Genomic DNA, 27825 nt, shown 5'->3' with positions numbered 1-27825 from the left:
TTTTATAAAGTATGTGTTACATATTTTACAAACATATTCAAAAATCATTTTCGTGTTTTTCGCCTGTTTTAAAAAGCACTCAAACCATCACTTATGAAATGTATTTTCGATATAGCCATCACAAATTCAATGTTGTATTCTTATTGCTTATGATGTTTTCTGATTATATACTCATTCAAATTTTCATATTTAAAGAACTAAATTGTTTGTGTTTCACCCATTTTTTTCTACATTCATCGAGCATTATCAAAGTAACCCCAAATCAAAAAATTGAAGTTCGGTCACAAAACTAAAAAAAAGTGCAAATGCTTTAATTTCCCTTAAACATATTACTAACGAATTGACTCTTGGATCCTCAGTACTTGTTTTAAAAATATAAAATTTTAAAAACATTCATTGCTGTAAAAAATATTTAGAATATACTTTAAAAAACTATCAATGTTACCCCGTTTTAGGCTACATAGAATTTCAGCGAAGAGAACTAATGAAAATTTCAGAAAAATTATGAAAAATTCAACAATATGTATATTTTAGAGCAGAATAAAGATATTGTATTGTCTGTGTGTGTTCTTGAGGTTTTCATTTAACTTTCAGGTATCCGGTTGGGAAAAAGTGTCTCTAACATATGACAACATAGGTAAGTGGTTGTCAAGGTAAGATTGATCAAAAATTTATTACACACACAAGTCGTCATTTGAAAATAGTTCTTTTGCTTTATTTTTATTATAAAAATCATGTGAAATGGTTTCTTAATATGTTTTATTGTCCAATGACCGAAAATCTTCCAAACATAGAATACAAAAAATAACAAAGTTTTAAATTTTTTTGGTATTTCAGTTAATTTTGAACTTGTTACAAATATTGCAAAAAACTGCAGCAAGGTGCTTCTTGCTAAATCAATAAACAATCTACCCGATTGAAGCCATTTGGATGGGGAGAGTGGGATTGCCAACTCCCTGTTGCTAACATTTCGTGGATAGAGGGTGAGCTCTTCTTCCCATCTATTGGGATGTTCTGACACATGATGGATTGATTTGGTTTCTGGTTGTATGAACTTACTTCTGGAAGAAGACTCTCTGTCATTCCCGCGGGATACTCAAAATTATCCATCTTTGCAAGATCAGCATTTTTGAAGTTTAGTGGTCCTACCCGGTTGTGCAACGTAAAACCTTTCATTCGCCTTTGCACATCAGCGTAGGCCACCTGCGGAGGGAGGAAAGTGGAAACGAAATAACTCTAACGCGGTGGCGCATTGACCGCATATGGTTGCAATGGCATTCTATGTAATTTGAAGCTAAGAACTTTGTTCAGTTTTAAATGGATGAGTTTGTTTGTTTATGATCCGGTTATTGCCGTGGTTGTTAGCATGGCAAGGGAAACTCCGGAATCTTCAGCAAAGCTCCGGGAGAATTTCTAGAACGCAAGGGAAGGTATATTACCATTATTTCTAAGTTGTTTAGAGAACATCAAGGCGGTTCCATTATTTAAAAAATATGCGATATCTACAAGAAATTCCAGAGACCTTCAAATAAATTTACAAGCATTTCGATAGCATCATGATAATCAGTGAAGTCCCGAGTACATCGAGGACGATTAGATAGTTTCAGAATGCCTTTAAATTAAAGAAATTTGCAGAGACTTACTCAAAGTTCCGTGGAAATATAGGATATTACTAGAATTCTATAAATGATCAGAGAGGTCCAGCAAACTTCAGAAAAGTTAAAAGTGTTTAGAAGAGTTCCATTTATTTCAGAGTAGAACCAACATATTGTAAAATTGTGAGCTTCAGGGAAGCTTCTGATCTTGACAGAAAAAATAACCGTTCAAATAATTTCATGAAAATTACAGAAAGCTTACATAAGTTTGGAGAAATTTCAGAATCTTCAGCAAGCTCCGGGAGAATTTCTAGAACGTTAGGGAAGTTATATTACCATCAGAAGAATGTAAGAGTATTTTAAGAATTTTATGTGATTATCATGTGCATTTCCAGAACATCAAAAATTAGAGACAAATTTAACTAAGTTTATTAGAGAACTTCAAGACAGCTCCATTAAGGCTTGCACTCGAAAAAAATGCACTATTTTTATCCGTGTGTAACTTTTTTATCCGTTGGTAAAAATTGATGAAAATCTGAGTATAACTAGTTTGGAGTGAATTGTTTACATGTGCAAAATTTCATAACAATCGGTTCAGTGGTTATTGAGATGTCATCGAAACAAGAAGAAAATCGCTGAAGAATTTTGCGCGCCGTCATGGAAAATCCGACTGCGACCATAAGATGGATCGAAGGACAACTGGGAATCACCCATACAACTGTGTCTCGGGTGGTAAAATAGTTCAAGGAGTCCCAGACGACCGAGCGGCGGGCTGGAAGTAGAAGAAAATCGAAGACAGCTGACCCTGTGAAGGCCCGGAAGGTGTTGGATTATTTCAAGCGTAATCCGAACCTTTCGATTCGCGACGCGGCTCTGAAGGCAAAGTGTTCCGCCTGGTTCGTTCAGCAAACCATGAAACAAGCTAGGCCTCGTGTATTCAAGGTCCGGAAGGCACCGAACCGGCGTGATCAACAAAACACGGCGGCCAAATCCCGCGCAAGGAAGCTGTATCGAGAGTGGTTAACGAAACCGATGTGTGTGGTTATGGATGACGAAACCTACATCAGGGCAGACGCAAAGCAGGTACCGGGGCTGGAGTTCTACGTTGCCAAATCACGGTTTGATGTTCCGGAAGACATAAAGAAGAAGAAAGTGGACAAATTCGCCAAAAAAATACTTGCTCTGGCAGGCCATATGCCAATGCGGTAAACTGAGTAAACCGTACATCACAATGGGTACCATCAACAGCGAAATTTACCGCACCAAGTGCCTCTAGAAGCGAGACATTATTTTGGCTGGACCTGGCATCATGCCATTACGCGCGATCAACGTTGGATTGGTACAGAGACAATAACGTTGTTTTTGTACCAAAAACCGCCAACCCCCCAAATTCACCAGAGATTCGTCCGGTGGAAAGATTTTGGACCATAATGAAGTTCAAAGTTCGAAAATCGTCCAAGGTGTTTAAGAACGAGCTGGAGTTGAAGAAAGAATGGATGAAAGTGAACAAAAAGGTCGGCCCCACCATTGCACAAAATGTAATGAGGAATCTTAAGGGAAAGGTGCGGGCTTTCAGCGATGGAAAGGAAATTGAACATAATCCATATGTATTAGTTCATTCCCTGAATGTTTCAGGAAAATCCGACTTAAAATAAATTTTTGGCGAACACTTTTGTCTGGTGCATTTTTTTCGAGTACAGGCCTTAATTTAAAAAATACGATATCTTCAAGAAATTCCAGAGATTTTCAAAGGAATTTACAAACATTTAGATAGTATCGAGGACGATCAGACAGTTTCAGAACAAGGCCATTAAATTATCGAAATTTCCAGAGACTTACAAAAAGTACCGCGGAAATATAGAATATTCTTAGAATTATATGAATGATCCGAAAACTTCATAAGCGACAGGGAATTATGATTATCTTAGGAACCTCAGAGAGGTATATCAAACTTCGGGGTTGTCCAGAGAAGTTCTGGGAAAATTAGTGATTTAAGGAAAAGTTTCGTGATCAATAACAAAACTTTAGGAAAATTATGAAAAATTTGAGGCAATTCAATTAGCTTTAGTAAAATTGCGATGAATCAAAGCTCATTTTGCATTTGTTTAACTTGTACCTCTACACGCTCAATGGGCGTCACGAACATGTGTAGGGGTACCGGTTAAATAAATTCAAAATGAGCGCTGCCTATTTCCTATTTTAGCTATTTGAACCAAAGCCGGTGGTGTTAATTTTTTTTTTCTAAAAATATCACCGCAATATCTTTGGAATACTTCTCCTAATTCCCTTGAACTATCCTCTGAATTCAATTTTCTTGAACTTCTACTAATTAAGGAACTCTTTGAAATAATTCTCAGAAATTCCATTGTTAATTCATTTTAGAATTCCCTTTGAAAATCACTCCCTCCTTTGTAAATCTACTCACATTGAAAGTTTTCCTAGCAAATTCGTTAGATTTATCCTCAAAATATGTTTGGCAAACTCCTGGAATTCTTTTCCGAATTCCTTTGAAATTCTCCTGGAGTTATTCTCAGATTTATCGATGAACATTTCAAATGGTCTTATCTGCTTCGATCGATTCTCTTCATCGACTTTATCTTGTGATAAGCACTGCTATGCGAACAGATTTCGCACTAATTTTACCACATAGTATGATAAAGAAGGTTCTTATATAGCGTCCAAACCGTCAAATACAGCAGGGAAAGGTTTTGCAACTGAGTTATTAACGAAAGAGAAAGTCGATGAAGAGAATCGATTAATGTATACAGGACCATTTGAAATGTTTATCTAGATTTAATTGTAATCCTCAATTTAGTATTCTCCTAAAATTTCCATGACATTATGCATCGGATTCAGTTTTTCCCCAAAATTTAATGAAATTATCCTCAGATTTCCCTTGCATTTTTCCTTTGGGGTTCCCTGGAGTTCTGTTCAGAATTATCATGCACACTCAATCTACACACTAAGATTATTTTACAGATTTCTGTGAAATTTTTATGAAATCTCAACAGCCGAACGTTCGGTGATTTTTCACAGTTTGCCAATAATTTTTCACAGAACATCTGTGTTTTCTACTGTTGCGATAAAATTTCACAGAAATCTGTGAAATAATCTTTGAGTTTAGCTCGGTAAAATCTCCAACAGCTGATTATCTTGGCATTTACCGCATCATGTTTGTCTCATAGGACAAATCAGCAAGCCGAGAAACCGCGTTTTAAGTTTGCTTTGTACCATTGCTTCTTATATGATGGGACAACCAGTTTGGATGTGTTACTTTTGCTGACAGCTCTGCAAAATTTAAAACATATTATGTTTGTTAGCTGAGATTTCAGCAAAAATCTAATTTGTTAGCTGAATCTCGGCAGTTGTTTAACTGAATTTCAGCAAAATAAATTGCAGAACTACTCGGCTGTTGGAATCTCTGAAAAACTATTTAAGTGTGTGGAATAATCCTCAGAAATTTCAATGAGCTTTCATTCAAATACACTTAGAATCCAATTCAGGATTTTCTTAAAATTCTAATCAAACTTATCTCAGGTTTCGCATGAAATCTGGAATTCTTCAGAACTATCTTAAAAGTAGATTGTACTTAGAGTTTGTTTTTAAGATTTTTTTCAGCTTCCTTGGAAAGATCCTTAGAAATTAAAATCAAACTCCAATAGCCTTTAAAACTGTGTAGAGGATTTAACTTCAGTTTCTAGAAAATTATTGATTTATATTTACGATTAGCGCAGAATTTCAAAAAAACTTCATCAAGTTTAAAATGTGTGGAAAATATGCATATTTCAGAACCTGAAAAAAACACATGCATTTTTTAAATGTCATTTGAAACTGAAATTTTTTTCACTGCGGATCTATTAAGTTCGATTACCCAATAGAAATAATGCATTGTATTCTTAACAATATCCTTAGTAGGAGAATTTTAAAATTCTCCGTTTAATGTTGAGATTCTTTGAAAATTCCAGGTAATTTCAGAAAAAATAAAATTGTCTGTGAATTCCCGGTTTTCCTGTGTTTTCATCTATCTAGACACCCGGCCATATCACCTTGTACCAGTTGACGATTACGAAGTATCATTAACTGTTAAGATGTGTCACTCGTTATACTTTTGGTAATGGTAAAATGTACGAAAATCATTTGATTGAATGTTGATCACGTTAGCACCATTTTGGTCTTGTATATGTGGTGCCAAATGATTAAAATTGCGGCTACTTAACTAAAATTTTACGACAACAGCGCTTGGCTCTTTCAAGGAAACAGTAGGGCTTATATCTAATTTTGGTCCTTCTAAGCACAACCCGCCTTTTGCCTATATTTTTCGCGATGATTTTTTTTTCACAAAATGAAATGCTTTCAGTGCAGATGACTTTTAAATTTATTTACCTTCCCGTACGTACCGTAAGATTTGATAAAAAGTAACAAATTATTGAGATATTGTTGAAAGCTAAGACTGCTTCTCGACCCCAATATCGGCTTACGGATTCTAAACTCGGCCTAAAGCATTTAAACGCCATTGAATTCACTTCGGCCTATCGTATGAAGATAAACATTGATTCGGTTGGAGCGCTTCTTTTGTTTTTGTGAATAATGGATGCTAAACATTGATATCACGCGTTCTTATTGATTTCGTTCGGTAGCGTTTGAACTAAAGTATCGTACCAAACGCTCAATTGACTTGCTAACGCCAAAATCATGGATTTATTTGATGTTTTTTGCTCGATAGGCCCAAATTGAGCGATTAGACCAAAGTAGTTCTCTGTCCTATTCCGCAAACACATTTCCTGCACTAAATACCTTGGAAACGTAATGAACGGTATCTTTAGCACCTCCCGCTCGATGCATCCGCTCTGTATCGGAACAGTAGCACGTGACCAACGTTTCGAGCGACCGCGTCCATCAATGATTCCACGTACGCCGGCTACCGATCGCACACGGAAACGGTCCACGGTCACATGTTTCGAAGCACTTGTTCGTCCACTGGTGCCAATCACACCGCCGCCGCTGCTGCCGCCACCAGGTGAAACATTACTGGTTCGCGGCGCGTAAACACGTCGGATGACTGATTTCGCACTACCACAAAGACGATTACCGCCTGTTACGGCTCGATTGACCATTGCCTGGTCGGCAGCCACAGGACGGGCTTTGAGTCCCATCGAATAGCCATTTACCAAAAGGGTTGGTGCTGGCGGCGGTGATAACGAGTGATAATCCGAATCCTCTTGCCGCCGGCCGCTGGTTGCGGTCATTTGATTAGCAACTTTTGTCCACGGGCACTAGTGTGTGACATGTACGGTTTTTGCACGCCCCAAAGTCACCAAGTTTCTTCTTTTTTTCTATGTTTAACGCGCACACGACCGGATTAGGCAGCGAATGGAAAACGACAACCATGTCCCGCCACCGATTAGGGACTAATAAGTGAGCTGTCGTTATGGGCATTTGGAAAATTTTACCACGACAGCGAACGCTAAACATGACAAACCGCAGTTGAGCATGTTTGGCGTTTTTCGTTCCCGATGGATAGTAAAATTCTTTTGAAACCTGTCTCCGAACGCGATGGAAAAGTTCTTGCTATGGTCATAGTGACGCGGCGGTATAGGAACGGCATTTGAACTTTTGGATGTAATGGAAACAGAAAGTAAAATTATGACTAAAATTTGATTATCGTCTTTAGATTTATACCAAACGTTTCATAACAGAATATAACTGTTTTTTTATATCATAGATAAGTTCACAGATTTTTTTTTTAATTTTAACTGTGACGTAAGCCTTCGGCTCCGTAAAGCTAACGCAATTGAGCCTTCCAAATAAACGAACTAGTTGAAATCTCCTCTCGTTTAAGGTTGAGCTTTAGTTCACATAAACAACGAAATTGTATGCAAGATTTCATACAACATTGCTGATTTATGCGATATTTTGCTTCAATTTATAAAAAAAATATCGTGTACATTTTCGCCAAATCTAGCGTTAATAACGTTTGTGCTATATATTATAGAAATTTTAATGAATTTTTAATACGACACGCATTAAATTTTTTAAATAATTACTTAACAATGAAGTTAACCGTTATCATGTTTCGATTTTTCTAAACATATTAAAAATGATATCAAAAATCTTAACAAATTTATCGATGAACATTTGAAATAATCCTATTTGCTTTGATCGATTCTCTTAATCAACTTTCTCTTTTGATAACTATGGCTGTACCAACAGATGTCACGTTATTTTTGCAACATAGTTTGATAAAGGCGTTTCTCATCTAGCATCCAAATTAAAATTCAACAGAGAATTTGTTTGCACCTGAGCAATTAACGAAAGAGAAAGTCGATGGGGGGAATCGATCAAAGCAGATAGGACCTTTTGAATTGTTCGTCATGATTTGTTCTTTCCTCAGACACTACTAAGCCACGCACAATGCATTCGGATCTGACGCAATGACAGCGGAAGCAGAACGGCAGCGGCAGCGGCTGCGGAAAGGCCGATCTGAATATGGCTACTTGTCGGATTGAAAACTAGTTAGAAACACATCGCCTTCGGTTAGGCATCCTTGATGCCATTTGTGAGAACTGTCAAACTTTCCGTTTCCGTTCCGTTTCCGTCCACATTCCGTTTGGGCCTTGACACCGTAGGTAGTAGATAGTATTGATTCTTATTATTAAGCCATTTATGCACTCAATTGTGACACGTCGAAAAGGGTCTCGATTGCAGCATAGATTGTGTGTTGGCGTGCCTTAATTTGTAGGCCGGTTAAAATTAAAATTGTTATAGGCTTTACATTTTGGTGAGTTTCTAATTTTGTTATAATCAACATTTTCTGGTGTTCTCCATACGAAATAAATCACCACTTAACATTGTTTTACTATGGGAATTCCTGGCAAAATTTCGAGAAAAAAAATGAATGTTTGTGTAATTGTTTGTTTTGTTTGTTTCTGCTAAAATTCAGCGATTTTAGATCTTGTTAAATTTTCAAAATGTCGTCATAGAATTTTTCAAAAAATTGTAGCACGGAAACGGCATTTCTGACCGAAATGAAGTCTTCTACAAAGTTGCAGGAAGAAATAGAGCGTTTCTGAGAAACATAAATAAAAGATGATTTTTAAAATTTAACATTTAAAAAAAAAATAAACACTCAAATATATCAAAATGTCAAAATTTTTAATTTAAAAAGAGCTTATTAAAAATACAAACTTTGGAATATGCAAAACTATGTACACTTTAAATCTGGAAAAAAATCGTAGAATTGGCCAAATTTTTTAGCTTTTCGTTAGTACCGTAGACCTCCGGTAATTTGACCGTTTTTAATCTGAACTCTTTTTACCCTTCTTACAAAGAAGGGTATAGATATCACTTGAAAAACCGACTATCGATCCGAGGCCCGGAGGGCCGAGTGTCATATATCATTCGACTCAGCTCGACGAGATCGGAACATGTCTGTGTGTGTGTGTGTATGTGTGTATGTGTGTATGTGTGTGTGTATGTAACGAAATGAATGCGCTCACGTTTCTCAGCAACCGCTCAACCGATTTGGACAAACTCGGCGCCAAATGATAGGTCTTGGAGTCCCATTGAACGCTATTGAACGGTTTTGGAATCGGTGAACCGGTTCCGGAGATATGGCCGGAATAAGATCCGGTGAATATGGGCCTTCATGCTGGATTTAACGGAAAACGTATTAAAACCATCATGCGACACATCAAATTACTACAGAATTCAAAAATAAGATCAATGCAAGTCGTGTTAAGTGTTCCAGACCACATTGGACACACTTGGACATGTTCCGGGTACCCTGGGGAAGTTGCTTGAATATGAATTGAATTAAAACCCATTAAATCACATTAAAATACGATGATAAGGTGATTGGTAGCCACACCAAATAGACTACACCCGGATATATTCCGCGTACCCCCAGGCAGTGGCGTAGCGTCACTGGATGACACGGGGGTGGGGGGCTTGGTCACTGATAATGACAATAAAATAAATAAACTTGAATAAGTAAGAAGGGTCTGCTCACACCAGAAACCTACCAGAAACAACAACAACAACAACAACAACAACAACAACAACAACAACAACAACAACAACAACAACAACAACAACAACAACAACAACAACAACAACAACAACAACAACAACAACAACAACAACAACAACAACAACAACAACAACAACAACAACAACAACAACAACAACAACAACAACAACAACAACAACAACAACAACAACAACAACAACAACAACAACAACAACAACAACAACAACAACAACAACAACAACAACAACAACAACAACAACAACAACAACAACAACAACAACAACAACAACAACAACAACAACAACAACAACAACAACAACAACAACAACAACAACAACAACAACAACAACAACAACAACAACAACAACAACAACAACAACAACAACAACAACAACAACAACAACAACAACAACAACAACAACAACAACAACAACAACAACAACAACAACAACAACAACAACAACAACAACAACAACAACAACAACAACAACAACAACAACAACAACAACAACAACAACAACAACAACAACAACAACAACAACAACAACAACAACAACAACAACAACAACAACAACAACAACAACAACAACAACAACAACAACAACAACAACAACAACAACAACAACAACAACAACAACAACAACAACAACAACAACAACAACAACAACAACAACAACAACAACAACAACAACAACAACAACAACAACAACAACAACAACAACAACAACAACAACAACAACAACAACAACAACAACAACAACAACAACAACAACAACAACAACAACAACAACAACAACAACAACAACAACAACAACAACAACAACAACAACAACAACAACAACAACAACAACAACAACAACAACAACAACAACAACAACAACAACAACAACAACAACAACAACAACAACAACAACAACAACAACAACAACAACAACAACAACAACAACAACAACAACAACAACAACAACAACAACAACAACAACAACAACAACAACAACAACAACAACAACAACAACAACAACAACAACAACAACAACAACAACAACAACAACAACAACAACAACAACAACAACAACAACAACAACAACAACAACAACAACAACAACAACAACAACAACAACAACAACAACAACAACAACAACAACAACAACAACAACAACAACAACAACAACAACAACAACAACAACAACAACAACAACAACAACAACAACAACAACAACAACAACAACAACAACAACAACAACAACAACAACAACAACAACAACAACAACAACAACAACAACAACAACAACAACAACAACAACAACAACAACAACAACAACAACAACAACAACAACAACAACAACAACAACAACAACAACAACAACAACAACAACAACAACAACAACAACAACAACAACAACAACAACAACAACAACAACAACAACAACAACAACAACAACAACAACAACAACAACAACAACAACAACAACAACAACAACAACAACAACAACAACAACAAAAATGGCTTTGACAACATGCCACACATATCGCTTGCCAAACCATGACCTTCATACCACAGTTTTCGGTAAAAATTGACTTATCTGCATCGTCAACTTCATGACCATCACGGACTGTGTATAGTTTTGACCTCGATTTGACAGATGCGGCTTGTTTCTGACTCTGTTTCAGCTTCTTCTGCTTCTTGAACGTTTTCAGCCCGTTTCTTGCCTTGGCACGTTAGACGTTGCTCTTCGATGTTCTCAGTTTTTTGGCCAAATCTCGAACAGAGGCACTTTTATTATGGACGAAAGCTTAGTGACCTTCTGGTCCACTTTTCGGTCCACCGGTTCCGGTTTACGGTCAGATTTCGATGTGTTGTCAAAGGTAACTTTTTTCATCGAACATCTGGATGGCGGTTTGGACTACTCCGATACTTACTTCCTCCATTTTCGCCACCTTCCTTACTGATAGGTTGGGAATAGTACACCATTTGTGCACGATCTGCGCATTTTCGATCCTGTGATTTTGTAAAAAAAAATGGACTTTGGACACAAAAACTTGTTGAGATATAAGTAAACAACATACATCGATGAACAGATGATAAACTTCATCGGGGTAGAATGGCGGCGTGTTGAAAGTGTGCTTATACTTTTTGGGACACCCTATATATGCACCCTCGAATTTAGTTTGTTGTGAAATGCGCAGTACTATTTAGATCATATTGAGAGTAACTATTAGTTTACCTAAATCACGGCCGTTCTAGGAGTATTAGTCATTTCATCATTTATCATCATCATTTACATTCATTTCATGCATTCATTTACATTCATTTGCCTCTAACTATTTTCATCAACAGCATTCCGCAAAATGATGTATAGAAATTTGTAGGTTTTGTTATTAGCTACAACTTTTGCCCATAAATCAAATCTGCATCTCTTATGCATCACGAACTAGAGCGGACAGAACTTACTGTTTTTCAGTGAATGTAAAATACATTCACTTGAAAACAGTAGTGGCGTCTGTTGGCTCTGGTTCGTCATGCATAAGAGATACGGATTTGAGTTTTAACAAACGTTGTAGTTAATAACAAAACCTACAAAAGTTCTATACATCATTTTGTGGAATTCTGTTGATGAAAAAAGTTAGGGACAAATGAATGTAAATGAATGCACGAAATGAATGCAAATGATTTTCCATGCCTGGTCACCAGCCGTTTAGGAGTATTAGCGTTCCTTGGAGCGAGGGTTCAATTCTCGCCTAAGCCTGCTGGTCTTTTTGTTAAAGATAATTTCTCTACTGGCATACTGTACGTCTAGTGGTTATACGTTGTCAAGTGTTAAGTGTTAAGTCTGGGCTGGTTTTAAATTTTTCTTAGAGCAATACGTAATCTCGACAATTTAAATGGATAGTATTGGCTGCTTATGAAAAACTGGTTAAAAATTCTTGGTAAATTTAATTTTTAGTTCAGCATTGTAAAGTTGCCTCTTCTGCAGATCTTCTGGAGGTAGTGGCTATGCAAATTCTATAATCAGATCACGATCCTTAATTTACATAAACGAGCGTTAAGGATCCAAATATTCGTCGATTTCAGTTGTGATTCGTAACGTGGATTTTTTGGGGATGTTCCTGATCTTCCTGATGACCAGCGCGTGATCATTCGAGATACAGTGTATAGAAAAAATGAGCGTACACCCTAGAGGACCTTTTTAAAATTGTAAATAGATATATTTTTTTAATCTAGGCAAGTGGCTAAACAGATATTTTTTGATTTTTCGCTATTGTTTTGGACTTTATTGGAAGAACCTTTATGAAGCTAGATTTAGTTTAGTAAAACGCTCAATTTTCAACTTTTCACCTATTGGACGGATTGTAGAAAAATAGTGGAATGTTGATGATCTTTATTATGACTAAAAATGAGCAAAATTTCAAGAAGTTTAGTTCATTGTATTTTAAGATATTAAGGTATTTCAAGAAAAAACTTTTTTTTTTTCAAATAGATCTTATTTCTTCTTCTTGAAGTGGCAGCTCGCACGTCTCGCGCAAGATTGACTCTATGGAACTCTTATCAATTTTAAACTTTTATATACCATCACGTCATTTACGACATCGATAAATATTTGCTATAAACTATCATCGTACGAACAATGTCAAATTTGGGCCAATTAACCAAATGATGTCTATGTACAATAAACATTGCGATTCTATTGACTTTACCATGTCCAAAACCAAATTAAAGCAATATGTCTGCACGTATCGATAGCAAGGAGAACTATGTATTTAAACTATTTATATGCTTCCTACATATTGTACTAAGACAAAACTGAGTGAATTTTAGTGAATTAGCGTTTAAGATAATCAATGTAATAAAAACGGTCTACAAACAAGATTGGCGAATACGTTTTCGATGGTTCATATTGGTTTTAACGGTGTTCACTCGGCTGTCGACAGAAGCAGGCCACTCTCAATGTGTGTCACTCGGCAGCAACCATTGTGTGGCCCTCCTCATTGTTCTTCATCAGCAGTTCTTTCAGTCGATGCGTCGTCGACTTTGTAAAGCAACCGTTTCGTGATGAATGTGTGAGTGCTGACCACGTTTTGCGTCCATTGCTACAATGGAAGTGCTCTGACCCTCGTTGGCGAATCTGCCATACAATGAAACCACTGGAAGCGGCTCCCGTTCTGGTGGAGGAGGCTTATTGGATAGCGGAAGATAAAATGTTCATTGTGTGGTACATTTTGACTATAGTTTTAAGATTAATTGTATTGTATCCTCGGCTCTGTAAAGTTAATTCGGCCTTATCAAAAGTTAATTTAGCCTTATCACATAAATATAAAAAAAAATTGTTTTTAAAAATCTAAATAATGACATTATTTTGTGCTTCGATTTTACGTACATTTCAATTTTACGCACATTACAGGATCGAAAATGTGCATATTATCGTGGTATACCTGAATATTGTTAATACAGTATATTTTCCATCACGCTACATACGGCCATTGTCCGAGTACTCCTGACTAGAACCAAAGCCCATGATGTGACACACATCAAATTACAACAAAATTCAAAAACAAGAACCTGTTCGAAATGGGACATATTAAGTGTCCCAGACTACATTGGTCACATCCACCCCCTGAATGAAAATACTCATTAGTGTGAAATTAAACTACTCTATCCGTGCCTACTGTGAACTTTGATCCTCCTTTATCAATTACTTAAAGTAAAACCAGGTTTCATCAACTGACTGAAAAGTTATTAACAAAAGAGTGGCCAATTTTATACTAAAGCCAAAACCCAGCGTGAAACACATAAAGTTACATGATAACTCTTAAACAAGCTCATTGCTGGCCATATAAAGAACCCAGAGCTTTATTGGCCAACACCTGGAGATGTTTCGGCTACCTCCAGGGAAGTTGCTCGGATGTAATGTTGGCCTAAATTCGACAACACGATAAAATTTATAAATAGCAGATTTTTAGCCATATGCCCAATTTTGGATCCATATGCCAACATTAGAGCCATTTCCCCTATGTAACATTATTTTTTTATTATTATTATTATAGTCATTTTAACGCTCTTGGGTCATTCGTGACTTGTCTGGGGGTGAGTTTTGAACTCGTGACTTTGGCGTGAGAGGTATGGAATCTAACCACTACACCAGGGTCACCCCCCAATATGTAACATTAATCTATGATCAGAATCTGATATCATCAATGCGACCGAGAAAAGCAGCCGATTTCCGAAAAATTTGTGATTTTTGAATTCAAATTATCTGGAAAGAGAACGCAAAATGTTCAAGTCCGTCGTTCCAATCCTGGCCCAGGTGCCAACAGAGGTTTGCTGTGGGCCCAAAAATGCGGAATGGCTACGCTGAAATCCATCCAGATCCGTCTGAAGTCGGCCAAGAACATTAAGAAGATCACTCAGTCCATGAAGATGGTGTCCGCTGCCAAGCACGCTCGTGCTGAACACAGGCCAGGCCATACGGCTTAGGTGCTCAGCAGTTCTACGAGAAAGCTGAGGTGCCTCCAAGGAAGAGGAACCGAAGAAGCTGTACATCGCCATCACCTCCGACAGAGGTCTGGAAAGAGAACGCAAAATGTTCAAGTCCGTCGTTCCAATCCTGGCCCAGGTGCCAACAGAGGTTTGCTGTGGGCCCAAAAATGCGGAATGGCTACGCTGAAATCCATCCAGATCCGTCTGAAGTCGGCCAAGAACATTAAGAAGATCACTCAGTCCATGAAGATTGTGTCCGCTGCCAAGCACGCCCGTGCTGAACACAGGCCAGGCCATACGGCTTAGGTGCTCAGCAGTTCTACGAGAAAGCTGAGGTTGCCTTCAAGGAAGAGGAACCGAAGAAGCTGTATATCACCATCACCTCCGACAGAGGTCTGTGCTGAGCTGTTCACACCGGTGTAGCCCGTAGCATCCGTGGTGATTTGACCGAAAACCCCAAAATCATCTGCGTTAGTGACAAGTCACGTGCCATCTTGCAGCGTTTGTATGGCAAGAACATCGAAATGGTGTGCAATGAGATCGGCCGTTTGCCGCTAATCTTCCTGGATGCTGCCAAGCTGACCAACACTACCCTGAATCTGGGATACGTGTACACCGAGGGTAAGATTATTTACAACAAGTTCAAGTCGGTTGTGTCCTACGCGGTTGCAAACATGCCAATCTCTTGATTCTGAAGTTATCCAGAACTTTTTAGAATATTCGCTGGCTTCGATGCTGTTGTACGCAATAAAGGAAGGTGCTTGCTCGGAACGCTTCCAAGACCGCCGGGGGAGATGATTGACAAGTTGACTCTGACTTTCAACAGAAGCAGACAGGCTGTCATCACTCGTGAGCTGATTGAAATTATTTCCGGTGCTTCAGCTCTGGAAAGCAAGGATTAAGCAGATGGGCTTCTGTGAATGCGATCTTAACAACAGATCCTGCAACATCTACACTAACTAAAGGGTGTCCCACATCAAATTGCATTACGGAAAAAAAGCTGTAGAAAATTACCCAATGGGTATTTTCTCTTGAAAATTTGGGTAGTTTAGAGTGTATTGTTTACACTGTATTTTTATCGCTATCAGTTTTCCGAAAGTTGGAAAAACATGGCGTCACCTGAAAAGCAACGTTACGAATTGATTTTGCGCAAGCACCTGGAAAATCCTCAACTCTCGCATCGGGACATCAGAAAACAACTCGGAATCGTGCAGTCAACGATGAGTCGTGTGATTGAACGTTACTACGAAACTCTGAGCATCGAACGGAAGGAGAAATACGGTCAGAATGGATGTTCTATTAGTGATCAGGATCACAAGCGTGTTGTGAAAGCGTTTAAGCGGAATCCCAATGCTTCGGTCAGGGATGTGGCCAAAAATAATCTGTCCAAGTCTTTCGGACAGAGAACCAAGGACCGGGAGGAACTGCATACGTACAAAGTGCAGAAGGCTCCAAATCGTGACGAACGGCAAAATACGGTAGGAAAGTCACGGGAAACTGTACACCCAGATGCTGCAGAAGCCTCATTGTCTCATCATGGATGATGAGACTTACGTCAAGGCGGATTTCCGGGCTACTGTTCTTCCCGGTCAGCACAAGTTTGATGTTCCGGAGGAAGTAAGGAAGCAGAAACTTTCAAAGTTTGACAAGAAATTCATGATTTGCCAAGTTAATTGCTCATGTGGCAAACGGAGTGCGCCGTTCGTGACTACCGGGACTGTAAACGGGGAGAGCTACGTCAAGGAGTGCTACAGAAGCGTCTGCTTCCTCTGTTGAAGCAACACGAGGGCCATACGATCTTCTGGCCAGATCTAGCTTCGTGCCACTATTCAAAAAATACTGGGCTATTATGAAGCAGGCACTACGGAAGCATCCCAAGGACGTCAAATCTGAGGAAGATATGAAGAAAAAGTGGGCATGCACTTTAATGAGTGGAGTTAAGCGTAAGGTACGAGCGTACGGTTATGGTATTGAAGTTGAATGAAATAAATATGCCAAAAGCTTACTAATGGGTTACATTTTATTGTCTGAAAGTTTGAAAAAGATCGGTCTACTAGGTAATTTTCTACAGCGTTTTTTTCGATCTGCAATTTAATGTGGGACACCCTTTATTCTCAACAGCAGAGCAGCCGCGTGAGGGCGGGAAATTGTATTTTGATATCTAGCTGTGGAAACCTACAGTGCGTAAACATATTAATGATGGGTAAAATAGTACACGGAATAATCGATAAATATTATACATGAAAGGCACTTCCCTACAAACCATTTTAGCTGCAGACTAGCTTATACAGGCAAAAATTAGCTGTATAAGCCAATTTATAGCTGTATAATCTAATCTGCAGCCAAAATTGTCGTATGTTGGTGGATTATTAAGTTTTTTTTAAATAAATCTTTCCTGTAGACACCGTTTCCTAGTCTTTAGAAGAAACCCTAGGAGAAAACGGTTCCTTTCCGTGAGTGAGGTTTTAATTTTGAGCGGAACGGATAAAAAAATGCTTTCCATTATACTTTTCCCATAACCTACCCACGGCAGACTAAGTCAATGTTCGGCGTGTTCCATCTCCTGGTTAGCGAACTGAACTTAGCTCCACCTTGGAATCCTACTTATTTATTCTTAACCGATGACTCAGTCAGCCAGAGTGACAAGTGGAGCAACTTTATAAGCCATTCGAGTTAATAAACTTAAATGAATAATAATATTTTTCGCATCAAAAAGTTGGTTGGGGCTTTTATTGCCTGCTTAAATCAATTTGAGACGCAACAAGCAGCCAGCCCAGCCAAAAGTTTGTGCATGGAATGCACACGATCGATTAGACTGACTCAAGAATGAGTCGAGTCGACTCAGTTTCGTCAAAAGTGTATTTACTCAAAGTGTGGTGAATTTTTCGGGCTTTTCCAGGAAAAAAAACTTCACGAATATGAAAATGTAATCTGTGACGAAATGGAGTGTATTCGGTTTTGAGTTGGTCTGATCGACCGTGTCAAGAAGGTTTGTGTGAGCTGCCAGAAGAAGGCAAGGCTTAAAATGGCTTTCGCTGAGGTTGTCCTGCAGGGTAAAAGTTTTGTCAAGTCGAACGAAACGGGCGAAGTTTTTTTCTTCTAGTTTTATGATTTACGATGAAGTTTCAGTTGTAGGAATATCGGTTTATGCGTTTGAAATGAGTATTTGTTTGCATGCAGTTTGGTTCGTAGAATTTTAATAATGAAATTCAACGCAAATTGAGCTGTACTGCTCTTCGCTGGGGCCAGCACAATATCGGAAACAATCATAAACTCCCGTAAATCAATTCGCTGAGCTGGATCCCATATATGATTTTATTATCAACCAGCAGCAGCACCACGTCGAAAGTCAGAATTAAAAATAGAATCAATAATTCCCCAAATCATGTGTCTGGCACGATGATGAAGCTGATGCCGACGTCGACAATGACGATGATGACGACGACCCAAAATTCCGTGGAGCAATTCCAAACTCCGACAACAATCAGCCATTTGGCCGTATGGTGGGCTATTGGAGTGGGCTGGGATATCGGATTGTGATCGGAATTGAAATTATCCGACCCATCATATTTCTACCACCAACCAGCGACCGAGGGACTTGTAGTTTGTTTTTGCTGTGTTTGTAGCTGGAAAGGTACCATTGACAGACAAATTTATCGACGGTGACTTCTTTTATTATTCATTACTGATTGACTGCTAGCTATTTCTGGGGTCGGGTTCTCGTATATTTCTAAACACTGCAGGTACCTGCCAGCTTGGTCGTAGTAATGCGGTGAAATTGGGTTGTGGATGAAAAACTTTAATCAATCCACCTACCGGTAAAAAGTGCAGTACTAAAAAGTATCATTTCATATTCTGGTTTTCATTGCAGGGGCACCTGGGCATTGCCTGAATATTTACAATGTTTGACACACAATATCAGTTCTCAAGGGGTGTCCATGTCTTGGTGAAAAGGGATGAATAAATATGAATAAATTTGAATAGTTTGAAACCTGGATATAGGTTAGTTCAAATGCAAACGTCCCACGTCAACTGTCACCACCATTAGGTTGGGCAACATTGGCTAACCTTGAGGTAGCGTGTGGGACATATGCTTCTTCTTCTTATTCTGCTTCTTCTTCTTCTTCTAATTAATTGAACCTGCTGTTTTAAGTGCTGGAAACCATCTCCGAGAAAAGTGATTGAATAGCACTGTGTTACTTTCAAAATTTCACTATTTTGGTCATATCTCCGGAATGAGATATTCGATCAGTATTATTTTCTACGGGAGGTAGGATCCCACAGGCTGAAACTTGCTGCAGTCAAATCAGTTCAGCCATCGCCGAGAAAAGTGAGTGAGTAACGAACATGCACACACAGACATTTTTCGATCTCGTCGAACTGAGTTGACTAGAGTATATGCCATGGTATCTTAGATGGAAAATGAATTTTTCAAGTGATATTATAGCCTTTCGGTACACTTAGGTGTACGAGAAAAGCAAAAACTTTTGTTTCCCTGTTTATCAATACTGAACCAAACCAAACAAAATCGAATATAATGGATCGTTACCTCGCGTGGGTGATGGGATCCACTGTTTGTGGAAACCCGCTGTTGTTAAACCTGAAACCACTTAAATTGATTTCAAATGTGTAAAGGATAAGTTCAAAAAACGAATCCCTCCGTTTATTAAAAAAAATTAAAATTTCTTCAACATATAGCGCACACGTAATTAACGCTAGATTTGGCGAAACATTTCATATTAATTTAAGTGCAATATCGCATAAATCAGCAATGTTGCTCAGCACCGAACTAAGCAGGTGGCGTAACCGAGCAAAGCTGGAGATCAAATTGAAATCAAAATGTGCTGTTATGATGGAACTTGTTTTGAACACTCCAGTGTAACTAGTGTAACTCTACTGTCTGTTCCCGGTAAGTTATCAATAGCAAGAGACATCTCGAGTTGGGTCTCAAGGTAAGGTCGCCTTACTACTGGGCAATCGGAGGGGCTACGTGACCAAACGTGCAGAATACTGTCTATATGTCTGGTGAAATAGTGTTAGGTTTGGCACGCTTGTAACTTTGTCATTTATAGATGGAATTAAAATCCAAAACATCAATCGATAGGATATTACATTACGAACCTGCTGAAATAAACATGTTTCCAATTTTCCGTAATAAAAGTTTTGAAAAATGTACAAATGATAATTTTATCACTGTTTTCATGAAATAAGCGTTTTTCCCAAACCCAGTCATCATAATCGAGTACCACTTGGTTGCACATCATTCTGAAAAGATATAAAACAGCGCTGCTGTCACGCTTCTGCTCAACATCAGATTCTCTGCTTGATCGTCAAGCAGTTCAGTTCGGTGTTAGCTCGCTCTCTCGAGTTGTTTGAAAAGTTCATTGCGATAGTGTTCGCGTTCTCTCTTTCGCGGTTTGTCGTGCGTGTGTGTGTGCCCCGTAATGGGGAAGCATCGGTCGCGAAGCCCGGCGAAGGTCCAGAACCCCGGAGAAGGAAGCTCCGGTGTGCCTACCTCGAACAGGTTTGCTGTTCTCCCCATGGATGGGAATATCCAGCCAGCTGTGTTGAAAAAACGCAGTAAGAAGAGGAAGAAGAATCGAGGCCAGTCCGATGTCACTGCGACGAACAACAGCGATGTTGGAGATTTCGGTGACGCTGCCGAAACCGTGAATACTGCCGAAATGAGCACGGCAAAAGTGAAGCTACCTCCATTGGTAGTGAAAAATGCCCATCTTAATGTGCTCATTGCGGATCTAGCGACGCTGGGTGTTAAAGCCGAATACAAGTTGGGCAGAGTCGGCACTAAAGTGATGCTCCGTACCAAAACGGAGTTTGACGTGGTCGTCGCCCACCTGAGGACTTCCAAGGTGGAATTCTTTACCCACGACATTCCCGGTGAGAAGCCGTTCAAGGTCGTCATCAGGGGCCTACCAAACTTCGACCCGAAGTTTATCGAATCAGAAATCAGGGACCGGTACAAGCTGGCCCCAAGTGCCGTGTATCGAATGACAAGAAGAGACGAGAATGTGAAGGTGTATCCGGATAGCCTTTTCCTGGTACACTTCCAGAAGGGAACGGTGACGCTCAACGCACTGAAAGCCATCCGGTCCATCAATTCCATCATCGTTCGATGGGAGCCATACCGTGGCGGCCATCGCGATGTGACTCAGTGCCAGCGGTGTCTGAACTTCGGACACGGTACCCGCAACTGCAACATTAAGCCACGCTGCGGAAATTGCGCTCAAGACCATGCCACCTCCGAATGTGCTACGGATGAAGCTGTGGCGTCCAAATGCGCCAACTGTGGTGGTGCTCACCAAGGATCCAACAAGCAGTGCCCTAAACGCGAGGATTTCAAGCGCATCCGAAATCAAGCGTCCACCAACAATCAACCAGCACGAAGGAAGGATAAGGCCCCGGCTTTCAGGACAGAGGACTTTCCACCTCTTCGTGGACAAGCGAATCCCAGGGTGCGATCCGCGCCCCCTCAAGAAACGTCTGGATCTTCTGCTGGACAAAGCTCTCCATCCCCCCCTGGATTCTGGAGGCAACCAACAGCTCAAACAAACAATCCCGATCTGTTCTCAGCAGACGAACTGATGGAGATTTTTATCAACATGACCGGTGCTCTACGTAAGTGCCGCAATAAGCCCGAACAGATCCAAGTGCTCGGTAAGTTCATCATCCAATATGGTGTCTAAACCCACCTAAAGTTCGGTGACAGCTTCTGGTTGCCTGACCACAACATTATCCGGCTTGATCGCACCAGCTCCAGGGGGGGTGGTGTAGCGGTCATCGTCAGAAAGGGAATCAAGTTTTGCACTCTGCCCCACATCCGCACTTCTATCATCGAGGCCATTAGTGTGGAGGTGGAATCACCAACTGGAAACGTCCGGTTCATCGCTGTTTACTGCCCACGCCAGTGTACCGCAAGCAACGGATTAGGAATCCAATTCAAGAAGGACCTGACCGCCATCACCCGTACTAGCTCCCGATTCATCGTTGGGGGCGACCTGAACGCCCGCCATGAAGCTTGGCGGAACTACCAGAGGAATCGAAACGGATGTCTATTGTTCGACCACGCACAACATGGACTGTACACAGTGCAATTTCCGGACGAGCCAACTTTCATCTCTCCAGCGGGAAATCCCTCCACGCTAGACTTTTTCCTGTCAAACATCGGACTATCCAAGCCGGAGGCGCACAACGATCTCAGCTCCGACCACCAACCGGTGGTGACTGAAGTCGGTGTCAACGTGGTTCCTGCTAGAGGCTGCCTGCGTAAAGACTACCACCATGTCAACTGGGTGCAGTACGGTCGAATGGTGGACAGCAACATCGATGAAAATCCACTACTCGTCACCGTAGATGACATCGACCGGGCGTTGGAAGGACTCCAACAGGCCATATCCGAGGCTGACGAGACATGCGTTCGACAAGTTCCTGTGAGGGGTAAGTTTGTTGCTATTGATTCCCACACCCAATTATTGATTCGATTGAGAAATGTGCGTAGACGCCAGTTTCAGAGGACTGGAGACCTGGGCAAAAAACGTGAAATGGCCGATCTGAACAGGCAGATTGCTTCCAGAATGGACTCACTCCGAAATGAAAGTTTCGGGCGTGTTGTCCAGAATCTGGACGACCGCTCCAGACCATTCTGGAAGGTAGCCAAGGTCCTGAAAAATCATCCCAAACCCGTTCCACCTCTCAAAGTCGAAAATGATGACGATCGGCTTTTAATTACCCCACAGGAGAAAGCAAATGCGATCGGCGAGCATGTCGCTTCATCGCATTTGCTTGGCTCGACTATCCAAAGTCCGCTCGATGATCAGGTTGCGCAATGCGTTCAAAACCTAGATGCCTCCCCTTGTGTCGTGCCTCCGGCGGATATGATTACAGTACAACAAATTTGCTTAGCGCTGAAATGCACCAAGAACATGAAGGCTCCCGGGTTTGACGGTATTATCAACTTGATCTTGAAGAGACTCAGCATGAAAGTGCAGTCTCTTCTAACCGCTATCTTCAACAGATGCTTGGAACTGCACTACTTTCCAAGCATCTGGAAAGTAGCAAAAATCATACCAATCCGCAAGCCCGGTAAGGATCCAACATTGCCTTCAAGCTACAGACCAATCAGCCTCCTTTCAGCGCTGAGCAAATTGTTCGAGAAACTCATTCTCAATCGTTTGCTCAAGTTTGTCGAGGAAAATAACATTCTCCTTCCGGAACAGTTTGGTTTCAGAAAGGGGCACTCCACCAATCATCAGCTAGTACGGGTGATGAATAACATCCGAAGTAACAAAGCTGTATCCAAGTCCACAGCCATGGCCTTGTTAGACGTTGAAAAGGCGTTTGACAATGTTTGGCATGATGGACTTGTGTACAAGCTTTGTAACTTCAACTTTCCTTTACATCTTATTAAAATCACCCGTAACTACCTCCAGCAAAGGTCGTTTAAGGTATCGTTGAATGGTTGTCTCTCAGACACGTTTTCGATCCCAGCAGGAGTCTCGCAAGGTAGTCTGCTGGGCCCCTTGCTTTACAGCATTTACACTTCCGACATTCCTCCCCTTGGAGACGGTTGCGTGTTTTTCCTGTTCGCAGATGATACCGCAATAGCCGTCAAAGGAAGGATGCCTCGCGAAATAACGAACAAACTTCAACGATGCCTTAACGCCTTTGCTGATTATGCCACCACGTGGAAAATCAAAATCAATGCCACCAAAACACAAGCGATCATGTTCCTCCATCGGCAATCGCCCAAACTGAAACCGGCTCCATCTTGTACTGTAATCATGGATGGCACAAGGGTTGAGTGGTCCGCCGAAGTAACCTATCTCGGGATGTTGTTCGATGAAAAGCTCCTCTTCCGTTCGCATGTAGAGAAAACAGTAGTCAAGTGTTCTGCCTTGGTTAGGTGTCTGTTTCCGCTGATTTGCCGCAGATCCCGCCTCTCAAGGGTGAACAAACTGGCCGTCTACAAACAAATCATAGCACCTGCGATCCTCTACGCAGCTCCGGTGTGGGAATCATGTGCACAGACTCACAGGAACAAAATCCAGGTCGCTCAGAATAGAGTGCTGAGGATGGTACTTGATCGTCCTTTTGACACTAGAATAACAAATTTACACGAAGAGGCAGGCATTGCCAAAATAGATTCCAGAATTAACGAAATTAAGACTAAATTTGCACAAAAATGTAATTTATCAGAACATGCTTTGATAAGCAATTTGTATATAGTAGATTAGGTGTATATAGTAGTTGTAGGTTAGTTGTAGTTGTAAATAGTAGTTATAAGTAGTCTCCTTTTTCAAATTTTCAAACAAACCAATCCCACCAAGGTGGTCATTCTCTAAAACAGGCCTGATAGGACTAGGAACTGTAATTAATAATAATTGAAATTTCACAGGAACTAAAGTTGAAAAGACGCATCTGTGTCACTTGAAATATTCAAGAAATATAGATCATTTAAGTCAAAAAAAAAAGTCAAAAGTCGCTTCTGCTCATTACCACTCCTGCAGTAAGCAGGAGCAAGTCAGTGGTTAAAGGTGACTTGGGTCCCGTTCAACTAAGGGGCTGTTCATTAACTATGAGGGGGGGGGGGAGAAAGGGGGGCAAGAATAAACAAAATTGTCTACGTAGTTAATGAACAGCCCCTAATACGAAACGCGGAAAAGTTATTTATGCAATCCCCTATGACGACAACCTAAAAAAACATGGACTTTAACGATCACTTTTTTCCGAGAAACAATTGTTAAGCAAACTACAATGTAGTATAAAAAATCAATTCTGTGTACGGAGAACCTGTGTACGAGCTTTTGCTCTGACTTTGAAATTCAATAGCTGAACCCTCTAATTTTCAATTAATGTTGTACTAAGCACCTACTTATTGGAAACCAAACGTTTAATTTGAGAAAAGTCACAGTATTCTATTTTGCAGCATAGTACATAATGATGATCCATGATAATTTTATGTTATGGAGAACAAAGAATGCTTTAACCCCGTATGATCGTTATACCCTTTCCTCCCCTACTTCGTTGACATATGAACCAACATTTTGGTCAATATTTAAAGTACCGTCTTCTCATAGGGAAAAACTGCCTGTTGCGTTATCATAAAATATCATCCCGAACCTGGAGGAAACGGTAGAAAATGTATTTAAACCTTTGTTACCCTTGAAATAGTCACCTGCTGTGGCTCAAACCGAGAAATCAGTGCCAACATTTCAAAGGGGCGTAATTGCATTTGTAAACAATGGCTTTAGCCGTCGATTTCTCGCAAATAAAAGCTCACTCATGACAAATAATGACACCAATAGGTAGAGGAATGTTTCCTCTACCATCTAGCATTGTTATTTTGAAGTAGTGAGCTTTAAGATGCGAGAAATCGACAGCTAAAGCCATTGTTTACAAAAGCAATTACGCCCCTTTGAAATGTTGGCACTGAAATTAGAAACAATCAGATACAAAGAAGATGACGAGTTTGACTTTTGTAATAAAGATAGTAGCAGTGGAGTACTTCAAGTGCCTGGGCTTCGTTCAATCGAACTCTGATGCCTGTTTGTACCTACAATAAAATCGGCGAGACGGAAGAACAACAGCAATTGTTCATATTGTTATACGTGGACGATATGCTGATCGCATGCAAGACTGAAGAGGAATACGAAGCAATCCTGACATCCTTTTCAACCTAAGAGGAAGAGGAGACAATAGGGGGGCTTTTATGAACCAATTTTTTGTCACACGCGAACCAGTGCCTGATTGGTCGGGCGAACGTATAGAAACGCGAGAATTTTTACAACAGGAAATCTATTTTCTCGTATTTTGACAGTCGACTGCATCGCCCATAATGAAATAGTTTTTGGGGAGGTCGTTTCCACGAGAGAAGAAGAACACGTCACAGACAAAAAGAAGTGAGTTGTCTCGTCTTCCTTAGTTTTCAACGAAGTTCAAGGTGAATCCTCTAGGAGATGTACGCCACTACCTTGGAATTCAATTGTTAACTTAAGTTAACCGATGTGCAGAAGGACAGTTCGTGATTATTCAGCAAAGTTACATTCAACGTTTAGCAGAACGTTTTGGTCTTGACAACTCGAAACCATCAGCAATACCATTGGAACCAGGCTTCCTGCGAGCACAGGAGGAGGAGAGTAATCAATTGCCCAACAACAGTTCGTACCTGAGCTTGATTGGCGGATTGCTCTACGTTACACGAGGCTGAACATAGCCATTAGCACTTATTTGCTAGGGCGAAAAGTTAGTTCTCCGAGAGCAGAGGTTTGGACGGTAGCGAAAAGAGTAATGCAATATCTAGTAGCAAAGGGCCAAGTACGGACTACATTTGGGAAACCACGAATCAAACTTGACAGTCTTCGTAGATGTTGACTGGGCAGGAGATCATCGAGATCGCAAATTGAACACTGGCTACCTAGTATCCTTCGGAGGAGAAGCAAACTTGTGTTGCACTTTCTTCTTCAAAAAAGCAGAGTTCATTGCAGTTGCTGAAGCAAGCCAGGAGCTTTTGTAGATTCGCAAGATGATGTTGGATTTCCGTGAATCAGATGCAATAACGTTGTATGAAGATAATCAAAGCACGATTCAACAGCTGAAGTCTGCGAAACTGGAGATGCGACCGAAGCATGTGGACACCAAATTCGAATTCATCGAAAGATAAATAATAGTAAATTGGTACGCCCCTCGCGCACCGCTAGCACGCCTCTAGTGTTGGGAATCGAAAATTTTGGACAGTGATTTGTTTACACTTCTATACACGGTGTTTCGTGAAAACCCATTAATGGGTATAAAAATACCCATTTCCGCTAAAAGTGCCCCTCCTCATTTAATGGGTAAACTATGGTTTACTCATAAATGGGTAAATGGGTAGTCTGTCAATAAATGGGTGTTTTTTCACAAATTTTCTTAAATTGTGTTTACCATAAAATGGGTGAAAAAATACCCATTTCTACAAACGGAGGATGCAAGCGCTTGGTTATTTGTCCTCGTTGATATAAAAAAAAACTTTCTAATACATTGAAAATAAATGCAGGTGTTCCGCTCAAATTTTACACGAAAAACTATAATACCATATTGGATAATTTGTATTGACTTATCCGTAAGCCTCTCCAACGTTTCGGATCGAAAATTTTCCGGAGATCGTGTATTTTCGCTAAATATGATGCGGACAGTAACTGTTTGCATTCCCAATGAATCGGTGACGAAAATGAGACGATGAAATTTCGAAGTGTTTTTTCACCCATTAGTGGGTAAAAAATATACCCATTATTAAACCGTGAACTGATTCTTCAAATGGGTATTTTTTCACCCATTTTTTGATTTCTAAATTCCCCCATTTTTTGGCAGCTGCATACATGGTTTGAAAATGGGTATTTTTTTTTACCCATTAATGGGTTTTCACGAAACACCGTGTAGAGAACAACTGGTGCAAGTTTGGTCAAAGTAGTCGATCGCGTTCAGATATAACTTCAAATGGAATTCGAAAGAAGAAAAAATATTGTGCACAAACTCCTGGAAAATCCGGAGTGGTCCGGTTCCAAGCTGGCTAAAGTGCTGAAGATGCTGAAAACATCAGTTTGTCGAGTGCTCGAAACCTACATTCTACAAGAAAACCCTGAGTGTGGAAAGGAATCAGTGGACCTACGAAAAAACTGGAACCAGGGATTGTCAGCTGCGCAGCAAGGTGTTGAGGTACGCTTAAGCCAACC

General features: G+C 40.1%; 1 protein-coding gene and 1 pseudogene across 2 annotated transcripts in view; one reads left to right on the top strand and one right to left on the bottom strand.

Moving 5' to 3' along the window:
- Positions 1–27825, bottom strand: part of LOC135702038 (uncharacterized) — a 225010-nt gene that overhangs the window by 67595 nt on the left and 129590 nt on the right. The window lies entirely within an intron of this gene.
- LOC135701981 (ATP synthase subunit gamma, mitochondrial-like) lies at positions 14827–16039 on the top strand (annotated as a pseudogene).

The sequence above is a fragment of the Ochlerotatus camptorhynchus genome, unplaced genomic scaffold (assembly GCF_037179485.1).
Source record: "Ochlerotatus camptorhynchus isolate MF236.1 unplaced genomic scaffold, CSIRO-AGI_Acam_v1.1 ptg000182l, whole genome shotgun sequence".
Classification (NCBI taxonomy): domain Eukaryota; kingdom Metazoa; phylum Arthropoda; class Insecta; order Diptera; family Culicidae; genus Ochlerotatus; species Ochlerotatus camptorhynchus.
The sequence above is the reverse complement of the archived record's forward strand: the minus strand, read 5'-3'. Positions and strand labels throughout refer to the sequence as shown.